This window comes from Haplochromis burtoni, unplaced genomic scaffold (genome assembly GCF_018398535.1).
Source record: "Haplochromis burtoni strain Fernald_Lab_line unplaced genomic scaffold, NCSU_Asbu1 Contig_41, whole genome shotgun sequence".
NCBI lineage: Eukaryota > Metazoa > Chordata > Actinopteri > Cichliformes > Cichlidae > Haplochromis > Haplochromis burtoni.
In genome coordinates this window covers 558,735-582,604 of record NW_024582402.1, presented here as the reverse complement: position 1 = coordinate 582,604, position 23,870 = coordinate 558,735, and the positions used below count along the sequence as shown (strand labels likewise).

General features: G+C 40.8%; 1 protein-coding gene across 9 annotated transcripts in view; it reads right to left on the bottom strand.

Annotated features, from left to right (window-relative positions):
* LOC102305867 (SPRY domain-containing SOCS box protein 4) overlaps window positions 1-23,612 on the bottom strand; it is an 82,310-nt gene extending 58,698 nt beyond the window's left edge. Inside the window, exons 1-2 of one of the 9 annotated variants that reach the window (XM_005920610.3) lie at window positions 22,884-23,612; window positions 8,254-8,440 (exon numbers count right to left, since the gene is read on the bottom strand). The gene's annotated coding sequence lies outside the window, so the exon portion shown is untranslated. Of the gene's footprint in view, window positions 1-8,253; window positions 8,441-21,071; window positions 21,093-22,883 lie in introns of those variants that run through there. The other 8 variants (XM_005920607.3, XM_005920612.3, XM_005920609.3 and 5 more) reach the window with 8 other exon arrangements.
* Between the last annotated feature and the right edge of the window lie 258 nt (window positions 23,613-23,870).

Here is a 23,870-nt window from a genome sequence, read left to right as displayed (position 1 = left end):
ACGTTTTACGTCCAATGGATGCATGAGCTGATTAGTCGACTAATCGCAAAAATAATCGGTGACTAGTCGACTATCAAAATAATCGTTTGTGGCAGCCCTAACGTCGACTAACATCGACTCTGTATTCAACGTGGAACTGACGAGGCCAGGACCAGGGTGAAATGTCTGTCAAACGCACAAATGTCAAGGTTGACAGTCATCAATAAACCAAAAGTTATCAAAACAGCTCTGAGCAAGTATAAATAATATATTTATATACACAGACTACAGCATGTTGAGTTTTCCTAAGTGCCTTTTCTTTCATCTTTGTGTTCTGCATTCAAAGCCTGTGTAGGTCATATAATCTGTCAGAGCACCATTAACGCTTCCATCAAACCCAGAGTTCCATATTTTCCATTTACCACATGTCACACTCAGCAAAGGGACCCATTTACAAAATGCGATATTAGCCCTGTCACAACAGGTGACACGCACTCTGTTCTTGTCATACTCTGCGACAACCGGAGTGTTAGCATCCACAGACAGGTCTTTTTTTTCCTCCTCCCAAGTTTGGTGTGCGTGTTGTTTGCACCTTTGTTGCTCAATGTTTCTACATATTTACATGCAACTGTAGGATTTAAGGTCACAGGAACAACTAAAGACTGCCAACTATTGCACATCACCGCAATATATGCTCACCGGCCACTTTGTTAGTCACACCTGTTCGTTAATACAAATATAATGGTAGCAATTCAACACATTTAGACGTGCAGGTCAAGATGACTTGTTGAGCTTAAAAATTAAGAAAGGTCATCTGAGTGACTTTGAACACGTCATGGTTGTTGATGCCTGACGAGTTGGTCTGAGTGTTTCAGAAACTGCTGATCTACTGGGATTTTCCCACACACCATATCTAGGGTTTACAGAGAATGGTGTGGAGGAAAAAAAAATCCCATGAGCAGCACTTCTCTGAATGAAAACGCGTTGTTAATATCAGAGGTCAGAGGAAAATGCCCAGACTGCTTTGAGCTGATAACAAGGAAACAAAACTCAAATAAACTAAAGTATGCAGAAGAGCATCTCTGAACAACCTGGTCCAAGGCAGTACTAGCAAGATGTACAATATGTTTTTAATTCATATAATAAATTACAAATTTATAAAATACTGCAGGGATCAAAAAGATTTTAAAAAACTGTTCATATTTTATAAGGATTCATTATAGCCTGTTGAGTTTTCCTATACACGAAATTATGTGTAGTTTGCTTTCATGTTTGTCAGTCATCTTCTCCTTCCATGTCTTCCCGTGTTTCATGGTGCATTATTAACGCAAACGGGTACTCTATGCTATCTGTGCTGATGTGCATGGGTGCAAGCTAATCAAAACTCAATACTGCTATTAGTGTATGTTTTCGAGACTTCTACATCATGATGATGTAGAAGGTTTCAATAAAGGTTCAATAGGCACTCCATTTTCCAAAAAAATGTTAATTTTCTGGCAATTATTTCACAGCTCAGGCTTTAAAGGGTTGAATTCAGTATTGTCATGACTCAGTTTTCAGTATAGATGGGAAACATTAAATCTGAATGAACACAGGTTGTTCAATAACTCTCTGCTAAGGTACTTTAATAAATGTGTCTGCGAACTCGTGCGCGGTACAGACTCGAGATGCAGCAGCCACACACTCGGATACTATATCGACACGTAGGCGACGTCAGAACGATTAAAGAAGAGTTTTAGTGTTGAGTGCTATCGAGCAGCATTCTGGTGAACACAGCAGCACAGACAGCAGTTTATCAGCCCACAGCAATTTAGCAGCTTACGGCAGCTCCATTTCCTCTAGACAGAGTGGGAGGGAGCACGAGGCTGCTACGGTAATCCACTTTACTCTGGGATTAGCATCTCTCTGCAGGTGTCACTCTCTGTCCATCTCCGTTTTTGACCTCTCTAATAATCTTCATCACTCTACAGCTCATTCAGTTTTCTCTGCTCCTATTTTTACCATTGCATTGAAACCAAGGTAGTGATATTACGCTCAAATTATACTTGATTCTACCAGGAAAAACCCAAACCACAAATGTTTGGGAACTTTTAATTCTCAGTGTTTCCCAAAGGCTTACTAAATTAATAAAGATTTATGCAGTCCATCAATTTTTTCAACTATTCCACTGAGTTTTTAAAAAATGGTTTGTATAAGGCACCATAATTATAAGAACTATGTAACCATTATTCTATTGAGACAAATGACAATCTCATGAGCAAATCAAAGTATTAGACGAGTCTTTTAAAACGTGGTTATCACACATGTTCATAACTCGCTCGCTGGTTATACAAATTCTGATTTATCTAGCTGCCCATCAGTGCAATAGGGCTGTCTGGGTAAACTGTTTTAATTCCTTTTCCATTTCCAATTAACGTGCAAAATGGAATCTGTTGCAAAACCAATCAGCACTATGTGCTCTGTTGGAAGGATGTCAACTATTTCCATTCTGTGTTAAGGACAGTAGTAGTTGTGCTCTTCTACGTGCAACTCAAGTGCTAAAAAATTAACTCATTAATCAGTCAACATGAAGTCAATATTTTGTCTGATTTTCTTTATCGTTCTTTATCGTTGGGTTTTGGAATAAGTTGTATTGATACATAACCTTTCTACTACTATTTCCTTATAGCAATGAATACATGTTTTGAAACAATGTGTGTCCTGCTTTTTGCACACTCAGTCTAGTTTCTATACAAGATCCTGTTGAGCACCCCCAATGTTTGTGTTTCAAGGTTGTGGCTGCTAAAGGAAGATGAGCGATGACAAGTTCTCGACAGTCTGTATCAGTATTGGTAATTGTGGTTTACATTCTTTTTAAACATTACTCATGCCGTTCTCTTTGTCTCTTCCTAGGCTGCTATATCATAATATGACACAAACTGCGAATGAATGAAAAGCACAGGAAAGCTTTCACAGGCTGGTTAAAACGTTACCGATTGCTGCCAATGGCCTGAGCACCATACTTTGAGAACACTGGGAGAAAATTTAATAAATTAAATAAAATTTAAAAATGAAAAACGATCAGGTGACAGTGTGCATCGACTCTCTCCTCTCACTCCACGGGCAGGAACGAGAAAGAAAGAGAGAAAACGCTGAGCGGCAGTGGAGGATTAGTGTGTCAGCAAACATTCAAACACTACAAGCTCCAAGTGACTGTTTAGTTTTGTGCTGGCAAGTCAAATGAAGGCGGGGCTCACTGCAACGAGATGAGACCAAAAAATAAAGAATTCTAAATGAAGGCACCTCAAACATTCACACTGCTGATCTGGTGAGGTGAAAGGTCAAACTGATGAATATATCCTTCTGAAAACAAAACACCTTGGCTCCTTTTACATCAAACCCACTTAACCCCCCCACCACCACCATATGCCAGAAGATGTAATGTTGCCATGACAACTACAGAAGTACTGAGGAGGCACGCGCACAGATACAAGCACGCCGGCGACAGATTTCAGTAGGCTGTAGGCCTACACAGAGGATGTCTCCACTGTAAGAATAAGAGAGGAGAATATAGAGAGCCAAATATAGGAACAGAATAACGAACTCCCTATCAACTGCTCCATCGTTTCCATATCTCCTCTGCCTTCCTCAACGCTCCAGCTCCCTGTCATTTATCCATCCTCTCCTTCAGCCTCGACAGGGCCAAATATTTCCCTAGGGCCACTCTTCTGTATACAAGAGATGCATTACTCCAGAATTTTTCTTTTATGTCACGACTGTAATGGGGGAAAAAAAAAAAAAGTCTCTTTAAAAAGGTAGTGAAAACATATTGGAAGATTTCCCCATCTCAAGCATGGGATACCCAAACATTTCAAATAGCTACTAATCCTTTAACCACACAAAGGACCGACTGGATTATGGAAGGTGTGCACAAACATCCTCAAACCTCTCAACCCCCACAAGACTGCACGCAAGGATTATGTTTCATGTCTTAATAAAATGAACTATTTTCTTAATCATAAAGCAACAATTTTGTCTAGAAACCAGGATAGGTTTTCAAGGTTGCATTCCTTCGCCAACCAACAGAACAAAACCCCCAAATATTCCGTTTGCTTGCTCAAAAAACAAAGAAGCAAATCTTGACACACTGGCACAAACTTGCATTTAACTTCCTTTTGCCTAAAATGGGTTCAAAGTAAATGCTTGATTAATTAATTGCTCTGATGCGTCACAGATGCAGACAAATCAGCCAGAAAACCAAAAATGAACTGGCACTTACTGCATCCCGCCGCCACAAATTGCCGGCATCTGTCGGCCGAATACAACCACCTGTTGTATCGTGGAAAAGATGATGAGGAACAGCTGACAAACAGCTGGTTCACAACTGTCTGTATCGCTGAATGGCCGTCTGTCTCAATATCTCTGTACCTGCTTCATGCCTTGCATCTGCCCTCCATTTGTCCATTCTTGCTGCACATTTATTGGCTTCACAGAGTCCTCAGCAGTGGTATTTTTCCTTCTTCTCTTTTTACTTTGCTTTTCTTAACCTTTTTTGCTCTCTGTACCCTCTGAACACACAAACTTTGTTTTACCCAGAATAATGTCAGCAGTAAAACACAAAGTGCTGACAGGATGACATACTGTTTCTGTCCTGAGTGTTCTCCAAGAGCTGCAGTACACTCGTTATGAAATGGAGTCTAGTGTGTGCTTGAATGCTTTTATAAAAAAAGAAATAAATATAAAAAGATGAGTGAAAATACCACGCTGATGTTTTTCCCTTGAGCAACAAGGTGAACAAAGAGAAAAAAATAGAAACAACAGTGACTCTACAAACTCTAAAATAAAGACAACACAAGGCTCCGGATGAACCTGACAGCTAACAACACATGAAGGAAGAACCTATCAGGTACCGTTTTTATAGCAAGGACACTGGACAAGGAAACTGTACGTTCTTTTCCCTTAAACAAATCAGAAGATAGCAGGGAAAGAGATCGCAGGTCTATAAGAACAGATAAGAACTAAGATTGAGGATGTAACACTCTGCCAGCTGGTTATGAAAGCTACTTTCAGCTGCTCCCCTATTCACAAGGGCTCGCCACAGCGGGTAGCTTTATATGATGGAGCTGGCTTTTTTTATGCTCTTTCTGATGCAATCCCAAAGGGTTCTGAGTCTCCTCCAAGCATTGAACTGGGGATCTTTTGGTTGTTAGGCAAATGTGTAAAATATGACTCATGCAGCCATCAACTGGTCCTGATCAACCAAAATGAAAATCTTTCTTTTATACTGTTTAAATTTGTGTAAGTGTGTGAAAAACATATTTCAAAAGCTAAATTGAGGTCTATTTATTCGTCATATTGGTTGTTTTAACCTAAATATATGAAAATAACAGGTCTATGTAAACGCTACACTTAATTACCATGAATTTTGACACATTTCAGGCAAAAATGACAAAGTTATATTTGAGGTCATTTAGAAACACTGTCGTAATTACACAGTTTGTCCGCCAGCGAGCAATGTACCATGTACAATGTTCAACCATTATCATTGTTTATGCACTGATTACATTTCGCGTGAAACGGATTGCTGTTAGTGATGGACCCCCGGGGAATTATCACCCAACTCTAAAGTTGTGGAGCATTTTAGTGTCTCTCAGCTCAGCAATGTGGTTTTCGGTAATGCAACATTAATGTTTCGATTCATTCAGACAGCTCTCAATTTAGTCACAGCAGGCACCTATTCTGAGGGAAATGGTTAAAAAACCCATTTTAGATCTTACAAATCACAGAAGTGCAAACAGACAAAACTCCAGTCGATACTTTTGGTCCATATCTGCTCTGTGTGAAGCTGAGCCACTGTTATCTTTTATCATAGTTTTGCAAAACATTAAAAAAAAATCCCAATATATACATAATAAATGTTTCCCAGAGAATTAGATTCTACTTGTAGAGGAAGCTGGGTGCACATGTGAGGGTATAAAAAGGGCGCACGTCTCCTTTCTTAAAGGCATGAATTCATATCCATGCACCCATCTCTTATCTTCTGCTTATCAAAGTTGGGTGGCAGTGGCAGTAGACTGAGCAGTTTATATGTTCCTCTCCCCGGCAACATTTTCCAATTCCATGGGGGATCCACAGGTATTCCCAGGCCAGGGGAGATATATAATCTCTTCAACAGATTCTAAAACCTCCAAAGGGACTGGTAGGCGCCTGGGACTAAGGAGACCAAATGTTTTAAAAGTAAAATGTTCTCTTTCTCTTCATTGATTCAGGATTTCATCTGCTTTGTATTTCAGGGTCTCCTTTGTTCTACTTTTTGTTTTATAGGCCAGGCCAAATGCTTTTATTGCCAAATGTGGGCAAACGGTTTAGACTGCAGACATGCCGGTTTAGTGCTGGGACTGTTACTACAGAGCCTTTCTGTTGCAACACATGCAGACTGTGGTTAAACACTGTCTTGCCAAAAGAGTCCAGACCTTCCTTATAAGAGATATTCTCTGAATGTAAGTTAACCCGACACCTGTACATGGTACCCACACACATGTGAAAGAATTCACACCCATACTATCATATCTGATGCCTTTAACAGTGCACCGGTGTGTCATTGGTATCAAATTTAAAATGTTTTGTCTGGCTCAATATTCAATATTTTAAATAATAATAATAATGACACATAATAAATGTAAAGACATTTTCAATAAATACAGATTTTAAATGATTTACAAACCATTGCATTCCGTTTTTACAGAAACAGTTTCCCAACTTTCTTTTAGAAATGCTTTTATCAAATGTTCTTTGGGCCGTTTCAACAAAAAACAAAAACGTACATCTCTTCCATACCTTACAAATTTACTGACCTAAGTTAAGAACAGCACACAGGTACAAAAGAGCGATGATCACATGTTTTATATTTAAATAGTGCCATGCAGGTTTTTCTTCACCCTTACCCAAGAAAATACTCAATACTTGCATGCATTTGATACTAGAAGGCATTTATTGGGAAAATTATGAACAAACTGGTTTTCGGCAAATCTAATTAGCTAAAGAGGAACTAATGGAGAGGAACTAATCCTCTCCATGTGGTGTTTTGGTACCATATTGTCATTGCTGAGCATATAGCTGTTAAAGTAGACTACTACCGTTTCTGTCTAGCAGGAAGGATTTCCTCTGCTTCAGTTGAGGACTTTAAGAGAAACGCAACACAAGTACCTGTGTTATCCTATTAAATTAACACTGTCCATTAACATTACAGACATTATTAGCCATAGCCGCAATCCATTACCTTAATGTGAATAACTACTAGTAGTTAAGGTGGGTGCTGGCCAGGTTATCATTTATATTAACTGTTAAATACTTCACTGTGTTTGAAATAGGAGCTTTATTGACCTCTCAGAATTCTTCATAAAAACCGGGGGTTCAGTCTTTAAAATGCCTTGGCACATTTAAAGTGCTGCTGTTCATGTGTTCAGCTGCTAGTGAGGGGAGGGGCTGTGTGCCTGTGTGCAGGAGTGCATCAGCAGGAGGCAGCAGAGACAGCCTCGCTGATATCGACACTGTTGCGTTTGATCTGAATGTAATTTTTTGTGTCAATTAGTATCCAGGTATCATTTTTTTCTGACAACACTAATACCAAAATAGTATCTATGTTGATATTAAATGATACATTGTACCCAGCAAGGTTAAGTATTGGTTCTGGTGACAGCTTTAGAGACAATTCACCAGTTTCCCTTTTTTCTGAACCGTACTAATGGCTGAAACTGTTGAGAAGGGAGAAATGAGTGGCATGTATTTGACATGACATGTACTGTTTGACAAATGTAACCAATACTTTTCCCCTCTCTGGGTTCACATATGTCCACCAACTCAGGTTTAAAAATGGAAACCAGGGGAACAAACCTTCCTTCAAATTTAAAAGCACCAAATTAAAACAGGAATCTCACAAACCACTAGAACACTTATAAAGGCTCTGCTAGGGACTGCGGACCACACTGAAAGATATTGTTTCCACAGTTGTTTTCTGCCTTCTACTGGGAGTGAAACAGATGCTGAAAGACATCACAAACCCGTCTAATGCAGTGACTGTCTGTAGTGGGATGATGATCGGTGATTGCAATTATGTGATAAAGTGATTACTAACTGCTAACCAACGCTCTCTCACTCACACACACACACACATATGCATAGTGGGCTCCACTCCTCTCAGACTGGCGACACACCTCATCAAACTGTGGTCTGTTATAAGTGGTGCTGACACGTGTGTTTGTGTCTGTGCGTGTCTGCCTGTGTTCATAATCATACCCGCGTGTGCGTCACTGTCTGTACGGCGGCAGCGTGCCTTCACAGTATGCGCCGGCGGTGGTCCGGTTTCTGCTCAGAGGGCTGTGAAGTGGCCTGATGAAAGCTCGCACATGGTGGCGGTGAGAAGAGCCCCGATCTCCCGTCGTCACCACAGAGCTCAAAAGACTGGACGTCAAATCCTCCCGGTCTGTCGCAGATGTTTAACAGTGATGAAAAGAGAACTTTAGTAAGTTGTCAAGAAAATTTGCTCGGCTTTCATCCCAGATGTTGCCATAGGAAAGGGTCTAGATTTTTTTCCCCCAGTCTTCAGTCTCCTATTACCAACTCAGCTGCCTGACAGAGGACACATACACTTTTCAGGTCAACCAATCAGGTTTTGCCATGCCCCACACCAATTGCATTGTCAAATCCCTGCTGTCAGGTGTCATTTCAGTCCACCTCCATGAAACCTTCCACTGAGCTCATTCTGGAGCCCTACTCCGCATCCCATCTGCACAAATCAGCAAAACTCACTGTCCACTCTTTCACACCTCATCACGTGACTACCTAAGTGAGACTGTAATGTCACGATGGGGTATAACTACCACGGCATTCTTACATATCTTTTTAACTTTTCCTGCTGTGAACACTATTTCATATAAATGAATGCGATTATGCTCTAAGCTTCTTTTTCACTAAGTCTCGGCTGATTAAAATCTATTCACTTTGTTGTTCTTATTTCATTTTTATCCTCAGGATGGATTAGTGGTGGAAGGGAAGGTCTGCATTGCTAAAGCGCATTCTTTAATAAAAATCACTGGAGGTACCGAAAGCTTTAAAATGCCAAACTCTAATACTGTAAAAAGAAAAAACAAAACATAATTTAAAGCATGATGAACTATAAAAAGGTCATATAGAAGGCATTTATAATTACGCTAAATTTGGGAGGAGAGTCTAGCTTGCAAGAGCAAGATACATAACCATATTAAGTATACTAATGGGTCTTGGCTCTGATGTTATCATATACTGGAGAAGGGCTGACTGAATAGTTTAATGAAAAATAATCAGGATCGTATGCAGTTTTTTTTCATAGTCACAGATCTCAACCCGACTGAATGGGTGTAGGTAATTTAGAAGTGACATACACTTTATGAGAGAATATGTTTTGGATATCTCTCCTCAGCAGAGTCAAGAGAATCTGGAGCACCAAAGCTGAACTGGAGATCTGCTATCGCCTAATCTCAGTGCGTCTTTTAATCTGTCGACCATCTGGGAGGTTATGTAACACTTATAGAGTAGCTGAGGCTAGCGGGCTGATGTCACTGTAGACTAGATTTATGCCTAGTGAGCCCCTAGCAACATCTGGTCGCTAGGGAAAAATGTGTATTCCCTGACTGGTTGGTAAGTGGTTGCTGGAGATTCCTGGCTATTGCTGGGTGAATCAGACACTCACCAAATGCCATGGTGCCATGGTAAACTGGGAATAGAGAAGTGAAAGTCATGCATTACTTGTGAAACCAACACATTTCAAAAGGTGCAACTTTTATTTTGAAGGCAGTTGTTCTCCATTTCTAGTTTCACTACCGTTTGGCAAGTAGTTTGCAAGTATTAGTAGACAAGTCAGTACGGCTGGGCTATGCTGTCCTCGCCCTGAGTCTCCTGGTTTCACCAACTAGACAGCGAGATAACGATGCTCCAATAACCAGACTTATTTTCCTTTTTGCGCTGATTTATTGAAGAATGGCCTCTGACCATTGCCTTCTCTTTGACCATCGTAAAACTGAAAGTACAAAATACTGTATTAGCTAACTAACATTGTAGACTAGCTTGTTACACTCTTACTGCAAGCTAACAAGATAAAACTTTCAAATGTACAAATTATCGTACCATTTTTACACAAAACAAAAGATAATAATTATTTTATCGACACTCATACTTACAGACATATCTTGTCCAAGGCAACAACATTTTAAGGTGCGTATCAGCTTAGAACGATAACATTACGGTATCACTTTCCGCCATCTTTTATTTCTTCTTCACGTTCTCATTTTTTCCTTTCCCAAAGTAACCGAACCCATATTACAAAGCAGCCACTAGAGGGAGCTCTAGGGCAGTTTACAACTATAATATCCAATTTAAGTTATTAAAGGCAGAACATGGGCCATATCATACCGTTCACGGTAATACCGGTATAATGTTGGGCAACAATAAGAAAATGAAATATCGTGATAGAATATGGGTGAAACGCGCATGTGCAGTGCCTTTGTTTTCATACGCACAGGGCTGAAAAAGCATGGAGGAGAAGGAGAAGGGTGAAAGCCAATTGTTGAATGAAAGTGATGAACCAGAATTGGTTTGTAAAAATGCTGCAACTTCAGTGGTGTGGAACTGGTTTGGCTTTCGTCCGTCAGATACACAACAAAGCACTATTTTTGGTAGCACATGCTAGCAGGCCGTCGTTATTACCGTGTTTTTTGGAAAATACGGCACACTTAAAATCAATCCTTTGATTTTTCTGAAAATCGACAGTGCCCTTTATAATCCCGTGTGCCTTATGTTTGAATTCTGGTTGTGTTTACTGACCTCGAAACGATTTTATGTACACGGCGCTCGAAAATCTGTCAAATGTTTCAGTACGACTTTGCTAAGCTACGAAGCCGCACCGCTTGATGGATTGTCGGAGCATTACGGCTATCGTAGGAAGGAGCCTCGTGGAGTGATACGTACTGTGCTTCAACCTAATATTTCCGTATTGTGTGTGTATAACCTCTTTTTAAGTTTTGTGGATATTATACATGGTTATGCTGAGGATATGTCGGCCAATTTCCACTGGAAATGCCTTTTGGTTAAACTGTCAGCAAGGAATTTGCATTTGCACTGTTACATTACAATATAACATAAATGCAATGAAAAAAAAAAAAACAGCTGCTTGTTTAAGTGAAAATACTTTTTTTTTGCACTAATAAAGTTGTGGAGTTGTAAAGAATTTTGTCTAGTGTCAATTATATCGTCAGTTATGTCGTTATCGCAAATTTTCATTTATTGTGATAAATATTTTTGTCATATTGCCATGCTCTACAAGTCAGCATCTTGAATGCAAACTACTGGTAACCGTAGCAACCTGCGAGCAACCAAAGCAGTCGTAGAGGCTTACAGAGGTGACCAATTTCATACTAGCAGCAACCACTCACCAACTGGTTGTGGAACACACACATTCTCTAATGACCGGTGGATACCAGGTGTCACCAACCAGTACCAAGGGCTAAGTGAATGGGGCTTTAGCAATCGAATTTGTAGAGACTGCCAGCAACCTATGGCAACCACTTGCAAAGAGTCAGTGAATACTCATTTTGCCCTCAATACTGGTTGTAGATGGTTGCCGATTAGTCTGTAGGTCTGTGTAACTGAGACCTAAGAGACCATTTTTAACTCTTGATCTCAATTCTCTGGCAGTATCTGAGCTTCCTAAATGAATGCAGTTCTGTACATATCTGCCTGCATACTTATACTTCAGAACTGAAACCAAAGCTGTACTTGTGCTTAAATTCACCACCCTCACTTCTCACCCTTACACATACATCACCATCGGCAGTGACACACTCCAGTGTATTTCCAGTTCTCCCATCCTCCCTGTGTGCCATTTAAGTCTCTCATATTTCTCCCACATTTCCTTACACCTCTCTTCTCACCAGTCACCTCCATCCCTCACCATTCTGCCACTCTGTAATGACTCACAATACAAGCCTCTTTTTTTTTTTTTTTTTAAATGCAAACCTGTCTTCCTCTCACCTTCACAGCCTTCTTATTCAGCTCCTTCTCGCACTGTTCACCTTCCTCCTTTCTCCCTCTTTACTTCCTTTTGCATATCTCAATCCACCACCCAGCCCCTCATTTCTTCTCTCTCTCTCTCTCTCTCTATCCTTCCCCCTAACACCACCTATTAACTTTCCACCTTCATCCTTTTTCATGTGTTGCTGTATAGGTCTGTCACTGCATTCTTCAATTCTCCTCAAGCTTTCCACTCAAAAAACGTGACTGCCTCCTCCTTCTTCCCCCTGACTCAGTAGTGTCCATCACACACTCAGTGAGTCACATTTCTGTTCATCCTTGTCTTGACTTGACACGGCACAGAAAACATCCCAGTCCCCAGACTGCTGGCTACAAATATACACAAAGACAGAGTCGCATTTAGTACTCTTCAATGCCCATGCCCATCATTAGCTTACTGTTAAACAACACAGTGAGCAAAAAGAGCCAGCTCAAAGCTACAACCAGCTGTGCCATTATCATCTCCCTGCTGTGTGTGTCTGTGCGTGTGTGTGTGTACACATACACCCATTTTTCTGAATTACCTTTGTTTAAATGTATAATGCAGGCTTTCTTTAAGCCTATATTAACTTTTTTCAAATTGGGAGCTTTTAATCATTTTCTGGCTTTTGTCTTTGTGTGTGTGTGCGTGCGCGTGTCTATGTGTAGGCCCATCTCCATAATTAGGGCAGACCAGCCACACATGGGTCTCCCCTGACACTTCCCCTCCAAGATTTAAATATTCATGAGACTCTAAACGCTTTCATGAGCTCTGTAATTATGGACAGAAAATAGTCAGAGAGCGCCAAAGAGAGAAAAAGGGAGAAAGTGGGAGGCAGAGTCGGAAATGCCCTTAAATTAAAAAGAAAAAAGAAAAAGGGTGACCAGCAGTATTTACAGATAAGATCGATACTTTTGTGCAGTTGTGCGACCAAAGCCAACGGACCTGCTGACACACCGGAAAGGACAGGTAATCTTTAAGGAGATATCTCCTGATTCTTGTTATTTTTTTAACATAATTTGCAGTGATTGTTGATCATTCTGGTATCTCATTATGCGAGTTTACATCATTAAGAGCTCTTGATTTGATAGAGAGAGCTTTATCACTTTGACCATTGCTATTTAAGTGCATGAGCAGATAATTTAATTTGTTAATTCATTTTTAATTTAACAGATACTGCAGTCATTAAGAGAGGTTTCTTGTACTCTAAGCAGCCACAATCAATGATCATTAGTTTTTGTGATTATTTGAAAAGCAGATTATCTCAGTTTATTCCCTTTTAGGTTAGAATATCTGCCAAGCAGACTTGGGCAATAACCCAAATATGTACAGAGGCTGACATGAAGAGTCGACCTAGATGTGATTCATCTAATTTGAATCACGCAAGTATGTTCGCTAAAAGCTTTTCCCTGGATATTCTAGCGACCTCTTTGCTCTCTAGACGCAAGCCTCAAAACAGCATGCTTTTTAGTTATTGCTGTCATTCAACTATGTGTAACATCAAAAGTGTTTATATTGCTTTCAAATGGTTGTGGAAAGGTAGTGAAATTGGAAAACAGTGCTCGCTTTTGGACAGTCTTTGCAGGTATGTAAACAAATGAAGTGATCAGTAAATTGTATAGATATTATAACAACAAAAGAAACAGGTTCAAAATCAGATGCTTTCCAGATGTTGTTGTATGGTGGATCAAAATCTGACAGTACTTTTCTGCATTTACAATTCTATCAATTTTGCAAAGATCTCCAACACTACTGTCTGAAACGCAGCCCCAAACCATGACAGAGCCTCCACTGTGATTTCAAAGTGTACTGCTCTCCTCACCTCCTCCATACATACTGATGGCAAATTTTATTTCATGACTCCCTCGGGCGTGTTGCCACAGATTTTCAGTCAAATTCTTGTATACTTCAGATTTAAGAATGGCTTCTTCACCCTTCCACTGAGACCATTTCTGATGAGGCTTCAGTGAACAGCAGATCTGCCTGATGCAGCCATCAGGCTCTGTGTTAGTTCTTTGCTGGATCTTTCTTAGGGACATGCCTTTCAAATACAATTCATCTGCTTGGGCTAGAGTTTCAGGCCTGCCTCTTCTTCTTTTGTTCTCCACTTTTTAGTTTCCTCACACAGTGCACACCACACTCAGATAAGCCAGGTTTTTTTGTTAGTAACACAGTGTCTACAGATACAACTAAAAACTGGTTCTTTGCCAATTTGTTGTTACATGTAGACACAACACTCGTTCATCGCCCTAGTCAGGTGCCTTTGTAATTGATTCCTTAGGTCAGTTTTAAGTGGCTTAAAGACACACACACAAAAAGCATTCCCCTGAAAATGGTCGGGTACAAGGACTGGACTGAAGATAGGTGAATAAGCAGCCAAAAGCGTGGAGAACTGTTACACAAGAGCACTTAAAAAAAGAAATTACAGGCATGTCTGGTTCCTTGGAAGTGAATTAGAAACGAGGGGTGAGGACCGTATTTCCTGGTTGGACTGGTGACTGGCTCATTGTCAGCAGAGGAGGGACAAACACAGAAATCACCTTCAGATTTCTATTCAGGATTCCTTGAGTGCCGTGTGCATTTTTTGATAAGAAATGCAAACCTTTACACTTGTTTTATCACGCATGGTTCTGTTATATTCCACAGCCTATAACAATAAAACATGTCATTGGCTGAATTTCCCACAAGTATTTCAGCACTTTTTATTTTTTTTGAAATTGCTTTCGCATTTAAAGCCTCAGGACAAATCTAACTTCAATATTTGTGCAAATGTGATGTGTTGTAACTGGGCCTTATGATTCTGTCTGGTCTATTTTTACTTTATAAAGAAAATAGTTGGCAAAGTCAGCAAGGATTCCAGTTACAACACCACTCAGAGATGATATGTGAGAACCCTTCCAGGATTTCAAAGAAAGGCTCTGACAGGAAATTCTTTAGTTTCCCTTTTTAGTAAAACAAAATATCACCTGTCATCGAAGCCAACATTAGTAAGTAGGCCCTCTAGATTTTCTTTCCATTTCATTTTCTTCACAGTTATCTGATGTTTTGGGGCTCTAGACAAAACAATCACATGCCTTCTTCGCATTCCAGGATGAGTAAATAGATTTTATCCTCCTGAAAAAGCCATCAGATAGTCCCGTGGAAGACATGAAATCACAGTCAGACAAAAGCATGAGGCAAATGATCCAGAGCCGATTGTCCTCGCACCGATGCAAACTGATGCTCAGCTGACACATGCACACACAACAACACAAGGAAACATTTATCCTGAGCAGAAACACACACTGGCAAACCTCACGGACACTAAATCGCCTTAAAATGACAAATAAGCACGGGGACAGAATCTCAGACGCTGTCGTCATTTATATGTAAATGAGCGCACCGCTACTCTCCTCCACACAGCCCTCTTGGCTCTCAAGAAACCACAAGATGGAGCAAACTTTCAATCAGATCAGACAAGATGTCAGACAAGATGATTGTAAGCGACAGGAAGCCAAATGATGCGTGACAAGACAGGGCATGATGAGGTGAAATGAGCTAAAATGACAGGGTTTACGAAGAGCGGGCATTAACTGAAAACGCAGGTATTTGCCACAGCACTAATGACTGCAAGTTTCCCTGTTTTCTTCCCAAGGACTCTGAAATTACGGGCGGCTCGTCAGGGCTGTGTGTTGACCACTTATTGCAGCAAACTCCCTTAAACAGACACAAATCACCCAAAATGACAATAAAATGACAAGAAGCATCGACTGCGTGCATCCTGATAAACTGGTGATTCAACTAAGGTGCAGTTTGTGGTAAAGATGCACGCAATGGTTTTAGGAAAATAAGGCACTGTGACTGCATCCCTGACATTCCCATACAAGGAGGAAATCTGCCAATATGACTATAAAGTGCACCGTTACTGGAGTTACCCTGTCACTGTAATGGCCTCTGTGAGTCACAAGTACTTTAGCGACACAAAATACCACCCACACACACGCACACGCATAGACAGGCACGAACACACAGGTGAATGTGCATACACACTGCTGCATTTAAACACTAAGCACATGCCAAGGGCAGGAGGAACACACCATCTTCCTTTCTGCTTCTCGCTGCAGCGGTTAATGTCATTGACTTTAGAGTGCAGCCCTGCATGAGAGTGCAGATTTTACTTGAGTGATGTCTGTGTGTTAAAGTACAGGCTTGTGTGTCTGTGTGTAAGCATTTTTGTAAGCTCAGCAATCCAAGAGTGACTTAACAAAAGGCTGCTGAATATAAATCTATTCCCTCTCCATCTGGCAGGGTAAAAAAGGCACATATTTACATTGCTGTCCAAAGACAGGCAGAGATAAAAGGTTAAAAATGCTATTAGGACTCTTAACAGCTATGAATTAGCCAAGCAGGAAGCTCCCTGGCAGAAAAATGATGCCACTCTCAAATAAAATTAGGAGAACACATAAATCGCACATCTGAACTTGATGAACAAAATATTCAAGTTGAAAATTTTAACAGTGTAACAAGCGGTCAGCTGTTAAATTAAAATCGCCAACCCTGCGAAATCACGTCAAAAGTCAAAGCTAAAAACTGAAAGCTGATCCAGCTTTTGTAATAATGTGACTCATGAGTCTGCATGGCCTCCACGTGCTTCCCAACAATGTCTCAGCATGCTCCTGATGAGACAGTGAATCTGGGAATTAGAGGATCTCCTCCCAGTGAACTCCAGGACAGTGTGTGGCACAATTTGGTAACGTTGCATGCGCTGATTCAGTGTCACACCACACCATGACCACTTGAAGTTAGCATCATTCTGGACCAGCTGGAATCCAGGGCCTTCCACACCAGTGTAAGGTCTGACAGTGGGTCTGAGGACTTCAGTCAATGTACTATTGGCTAATGGGTGGAGGTCTTTGTGACCCTCTATGGATACACCTCTCCAGATCATCACTGACCCACTGCCAAACTACTCATGCTGCATGAGTAATTTATAGTGTTGTACGTAGCATAACCTTCCCCACTGCATCTCCAGTGTCCTTAATGTCTGTCATGTGCTCAGTGTGAACTTGCTCGTGACAAAAACAGCACTAGTGACAAACCAGCCTTTCTGGTAGCAATGCCAGGCAAGCTGCATGGTGCTGAGCTGTGACCAGAGGTCCCATTAAAGGCCATCTGGCCCTCATCCAGTCTGTTTCAGTTAGTTTGATCATAAAACCAAAAGTGACTGTTGGAGGTCATTCTGTAGGAGCGAATACCAGTCCTGCTGCTAGATTGATGCCCTTCTAGGGGACTGTCTAGATGTCCTTGTGCAACAGTCATCTCCTAGTATCACCTCAACACTCCTGAGACGGTTCAGGAAGTAACAGCAAACACTTTTTTGGCAGCACGCATGGACGTGCCATCCAGGAACATCTGTGCTACTAGTGCAGCACAAACGGGATGCTGGTACCATCCACAGACAGTATAAAAGATGGAAGTAGCTACTGTGATGCCATTCACCGGTTTTTGAAGTCATCTTTTAAAGCCTGTAGTTGAGCGTTTCCTCCATCATTATCTTGGTTGCAAAAAACGCAAAAAAAATGTTCGGAGGAAGGGCAGATATGGTTGAAACCACATTGGTTGGCTATGACTTGTGAGCGAAAGCTTGTTGGCCAATGTGCGTGCAGTGTCACACCACAGATGAGCCTTTTTGAAACATGGCATGACCATGACACACTTTAAAGAGGTCGAGTCAGACAGCCTTTCTGGTGGCCTTTAGCTCGATTGTTTTATTTTATTTTAAGTTTATTTTTTTGGGAACTTACACCATGGTATCATTTTTTTTTTCAACACAGAAGCTATGTCTATGTTTAATAATGTCTAAGGTATCCATAACATGCTACTTTAACCCTCATTACAAATAATTAAGAAGAGTAAAGAAGCTAAAACCAGACCAAAATCGTAAGCACTAGGAACACTAAGAACACACATACTCCAACTTAACTAAAGCATGTTGGATTCATAGAACTAATTTACTTTTAAAGTAAAACAATCACGGTTCCTAGCCATTTTGCCCCCCCCCACACACACACACACACATCTGAGCGTGAGGCAGCTGTTAGCTTAGCGGCTAGGGAACTTTTCCGTCACACTATTTAAAACATGAATAACGAAGTTAGCTGAGTGACTTTTTCTTACTCACTGCTAAGCAGGGCAAAGTTCTGAACAGTAACCTATATAGCAAATGTGCTTAAATAACACACTATTTAACGAACCCAAAGCACTGTACAAACCCAAACACAACTGCGACTGCAGGAAGTAACGTGATCAAGGTCAACAGCAAGGGTTGCTGGAAGCTCTCTGCTGATTGGCTAGGTTGTGTCATAACAGATCACCCAATTCATTGATCTCTTATCAACTAAAAAGACATGTCTAAATTATCTATTTATATCACAAAATGGCAAGCATTACTTTCTACTTATTTTATTTCCCCGCTGAGGCTACACTACCAAAGTGACAAGGAAACTATCTAATAGCAAAACTGGAGAAAAAACAGGTGGGACAGAGCGCAATAATCTGTGGTCACCACCTACAAAACCAGTCCCTTTTTGGGAGTCATCCTTTTCTTGCCCAAATTGGCTAGTTTGGCATTCCTGAAGTTAAAGTTGCTTTTGTGTTATACTGTGATGATTGACTATTCCCTTATTTTTTGAGCAGTTTAGAGTTACCCAAGTAATACTATGCCTTCCCATTTTGCTTAGGCCACAGATACACAGACCTAGAGGTCTGGTAACCATGTGTTGCTAGGGAAAGCTGTGCACTCCGCATCCAGTTGGTTTTGATAGCCAAAATACCAAACTAGAGACTTCAAAATATAACATAATCCATTGCGAACAAGCCAACTTTTTAGTTTGGACATGTGACATTTAAGTACAATTAGAAATACAACATTTTGTTCATTGTACATACAAAGGCAGGATAAAAATTATTTCAAAACACGTAGTTTTTAACGCTTGCTCGTGTTTGCCAAAACATGACTCTCTCCATTAGAGCCGCAACCTTCTGTGCTATGTCCTGTGATCTATTTTCAACCTTGATTTAGTTTAATTTGAGACTTCACAGGTTCACATCTTTGAGTCTGCTTCCTGTCAGAGCATGCTTCCTGTGGTACAAAACAACCTCAGTGGGAGAGGCGGGGAAAGAAAGTAATTAAAAATAATGATGGCTGATGGAAAGCCGCTCATACTGACTACAAAATGTTGTCTATCTTGTCACCAAATCGCCTTGTGTCTCACCGAATAATGAGCACAGTGACACATTGGGAACTGTGCAGAATGCAGATGAGCAATATGTTCAACAACTGTCGAAAGAAATGAGATAAAATCAGATTTAATATTTGCTTCTGTGACCAAGACGTTGATTAATTAATGAGCAATAAGGCTGTTGTTGCTTTTATGAGTTAGAGAAAGTCACCCGTCAGTAAGCAACAACTCTGACATCTTGATTCACAGCGAACTTTCACTATCTCAATCTGGGTGATTTTTACCACTACATCTATAACGCTAGACCCTATCTGTTCCGCTTAAACACCAAAGACAGGGAGTGATGAGAAACAGCCAAGCTAAAAAAAATCCTTATCGGGCCTACAAGCTGAATCCCATCTGCCTCTTTCCTTACACTGACTCATAACACAGCTTATTAGTCCCTCTGGATGGATAAAAAGGAGCTTTTTTTGAGCCAGGAGAAAAGCAGGAAATAAAACAGAAAATAAAAAACAAAAACAGATTAAAAGTAAGAGAGCTGAATGAGCAAAGGAGGAGAGAGAAAATATATAGGAAGTACAGGATTAGGTTGCATTCAGAAGAATTTAAAGTGCAGATGTAAACAAGTAAAATCACCTGATAGCTGACAGCACCAGGAAACAGTTTAAGTACACTTTTCTTCATACTTCTTTTTATTAAAGACCATTTAATACTTACTACCATACTTTAGAAAGTCAAAAAAACTGAACTGAACAGAATTGGAAAACAAATTTCCTTCAAAGTAAAAGTTGTGCCACACTTTTACCGAGGTCCTCCACTGTTCAGTGAGTAGTTGCCAAGTGTTTGCAGACAAGTCTGCATCTTCCAAGCAAACTACAGTAGACCGCAGCAATTTGCTAGCAACCACTTCTGCAACTGATTTCATCCAGAAATCGCTCACCAACCGGTTGGGGAATACACATTTTCCTTAACAACTGGAGAATCTCTAGATTTGTGCAAGTGAAGCCTGGAGATTCTCATATGGTTGAAGGTGTGAATGTGACGTTAAATGGTGATCTCGGTAGCGAATGCTAGAATAAGATGGACAGTATATATCAGCCTGCATGATAGAAAAGTACATCTAAAAACTAGGGGTGCAACGATACACAAAATTCACAGTTTGGTTCGGTTCGATACTTTGGTGTCACGGTTCGATATTTTTTCGATACAAAAAAATGTTCATGCCTTTTTAATTTGTCATTTATTAAAATTATAAATATATATTTTAACTCAAAAGTACAGTTTTTAAATTTAATGTTGCTGAAACAACAAAGTAATAAAAAAATAAATCTATCTGATCGAGAAATCACTCATCTTTGGAAAAGAGAGTTTATTACAGAGAAATGGCTCTTTCCAAAATAAAAGCTATACTATACGCTTCTTCTGGGCTATATTCTCAGCAGCATATTAAACATATCAGGTCCCCATAAGGAGAATCATGTGCTAACGGCTGTCTAAATGACTCGGGTAAAGTTTGTAGCATGCGTGCTTGTTGTTTTTGTCTGCTTCCACTTGTCTTTGCACTAGGATGATGTCTGCGTAAACGTGCAGTCATATTCGTTGTGTTCCCACTAGTGCTGTCAGCGTTAATCTCGTTGAAATGACATTAACGCCATAACACGGCAAATCTCCGTTAACGAGGATCGCCCCGTGCGTGGGGCATCAACACGTTAACAAGCTAACTGCACTAACGCACTAGTTCCCACCAATGTAATTGAGCACTGCGTGGCACATCCAACATACTGTTTTACTTTTGTCCATGACACGCTTACCTTCAGGGTCATACTTCACATGAAGACCAAAATAGCTCCAAACACCAGATCTGAATGAGGGTGGGGGAGGTTCTATTTCGGGTAGCGTTGAGGCAGCATCCATGTTGCAACGAGCTTAGCTTCTGTCTTGCTAGCTTGTGCTGCGCTCAGTGGATCTGCACTCGACAGTGCAGCCTAGGCGGAGTAGTCGAACGCAGATCCACTGAGCGCTCAACACAGACAGCATCGTCAGAAGGAAAGTTGATAAAATAAATAAAAAAATTTGTATTGCTCGAAACTAGGGAGCCCCGCAGAGGACATGGGAGAAAAAATTAGGGGGACATGGGATCTCGCAAAAGTCCGTCTTAATTTTTTTTTTCTCCCATGTCCCCTGCGGGGCTCCGTACGATGCATATGCGTACTGAACCGAGCACTGTATGAATTGTTCAATATCGATACCAGTATTGTTGCACCTCTACTAAATATCTCTAGGAAGCTGTTTCAGGCTACACCAATCCTTCATGTAACTGAATGGCAAAAAATAAACCTTTTCAAAAGTCACTGAAGAATTCAATATACACCTGTGTTAGCACAATGTTTAAATTGTCCAAGCACTTCTCATTGTTATTGATAGCGCAGCAGCTACAATGTCAGTTTGAGTGTTTGGGCCATTAAATGAAAGTGTAAACAGCTCAAGTGTCCATAATTCAATCAGCAGAATAGGACAACAGGCAGGAGGAAAAAGAACTGTGGCAAGAACAGCAGAAAAGTGCAGGAGATGGGAATTGAGGATATGAGATGAAAGGAAACAGAAGGGAAGAAGTTAGTGAAGGAAAATGCTGGTAAACAGTCTGATCTCCTGTAGTGACCAGCTGGTGAGATCCAACAGACAGATAAATGACCCCCTGTCACTCTTACAAAGCTCCGTCTCCTCCTTCTGCTTCATCATCCTCCCTCCTCTCCTCCGCAAGCCCCCACCCTCCCCTATTTAGACAGGTCATCCATCAACAAGCACACTCCACCGACCACCTTTCCACACCAACACTTTTGCCCATTACTTGTTAGAAAGCCATATGCAGACACACTGCACCAGGCACACGTGTCCTTGCACTCTTGTCTTGTCAAGTTTCCAGGGCCTTCTCCTCTCTCCTCCACTCTCCTCTCACCCTCCATCATCTACCCTTCTTTTCTCTCCTCCCCTCCCACCATCTGCTCTCCATCTTCCATGTCCTTGTCACCTTATCCAGCTTAATAAATGCCAAGGTGTGAAAACACAGATAAATCAGAGTGCAGCGAGGAAAAGCGGTGTTACTTTAACAAGATGGATTAATCTAACTGACACCTAAAATTCACTATCAAAACAGCATTTTTATTGGGCTGTTTTCAAAGTTGGGGGTTATATATAGAATTTTGAAACAATTACCTACTGCGTTAATATAAATGTCGATCACTCAAGTCAAGTGAAGTCAAGTCAAGTGAAGAGGCTTTTATTGTCATTTCAACCATGTAGCCTACATGTACACATTTAATGACCTACACTAATCTCCCCCTCTGTCACACACAGACAGGCAACACAGATATCATCTGTGTCACTCTTTCCATCTCAGCACTCTGCGATGATGTCAAAGGAGGTGAGATGGCAAGATGTGGACACTCAGGTGAATTCATGCACCCTGAGATGTCACTGCACCGCGGAGCAACAGAGGAAACTTTATCACACGACTGAACTACAGCAATGACTATAAGTTTAAATTGTGGTACTGTTACGTAAACTTGTGCAATCAGTCAACAGTACAAAGAGAGCTGATGACACGTAATAAAGAAAAACCTCACATTTTGCTCGCATGCAGGAAACCCAAATCCTGCGGGCGGTCCAGGATACACGGGGATAACACTCACCGACCTGTCCTCAATCAGTCCACAAATGATAGTTTTCCCGGGCGAAATCTCTGCGGGATACGAAAAAACGAAGTACCTCGCCTCCTCCGCTGACGACAACAGCGTTATTCCAGCGCTGTTACCAATGTTTTTGGCGATTAAGCGACGGTTTCTTTGTTGTAGTAAACAGGAGCTCGACACATCAAGGTAGCCAAGCACCCAGAGTCCGCTTACTCCACAGAACGAGCGCCGATTGGTCGCTTCAGCCACAACGCAGCTTTCTGCTTTGTCGCGATTGGGTCAAGATGGTGCTTTCAAAAGCTGCTCGTAAAGTGGGAATCCCGAAGTGGCAGTACATGATAAACGATGGCAAACCCCACTACTGACACAGTTCATTGTGTCACTTATAAAAACAGTTTAAATCGTATCTGTGACGTGTCCTTCGAAATAATTACGCCACTCAGGCTGTAAACTGAACTTGTACTGAAATTTCAAATGCCGTTAAAGCCATTTATGCTCCTCTCTTTAAGAGGATACTTGCTGCCACTTCAGCGTTTAGAAAAGTGAGTCACTTGGTTCCTACACGTAATAACTGCCCCCTTGTGAGTTTCAGGTTGTATGACATGGTGATATCTAAAGGAAAAAAGAATCTGAAGCTTTACCCAGAAACACTCACTGTGTGAAACCTTAATCCACGTTTAATATATGTATTATACTGTAATGTAGTATATATAGTTTACATACATATATGACACATAATGTGAAAAAGCATTATATATGTGCTATGAAATCTCCGGAGCACACTGTCTTTGCAGATGAATTTGCTAACATATTCTCTAAATTTCTCACTGTTTGTGAAGGCATCGCTACCCCCATGGTTCATGTGATTTCTTGTATTGTGGTTTCCATCTGAATGTTTATTACCAAACAGGTCAGCAGGCT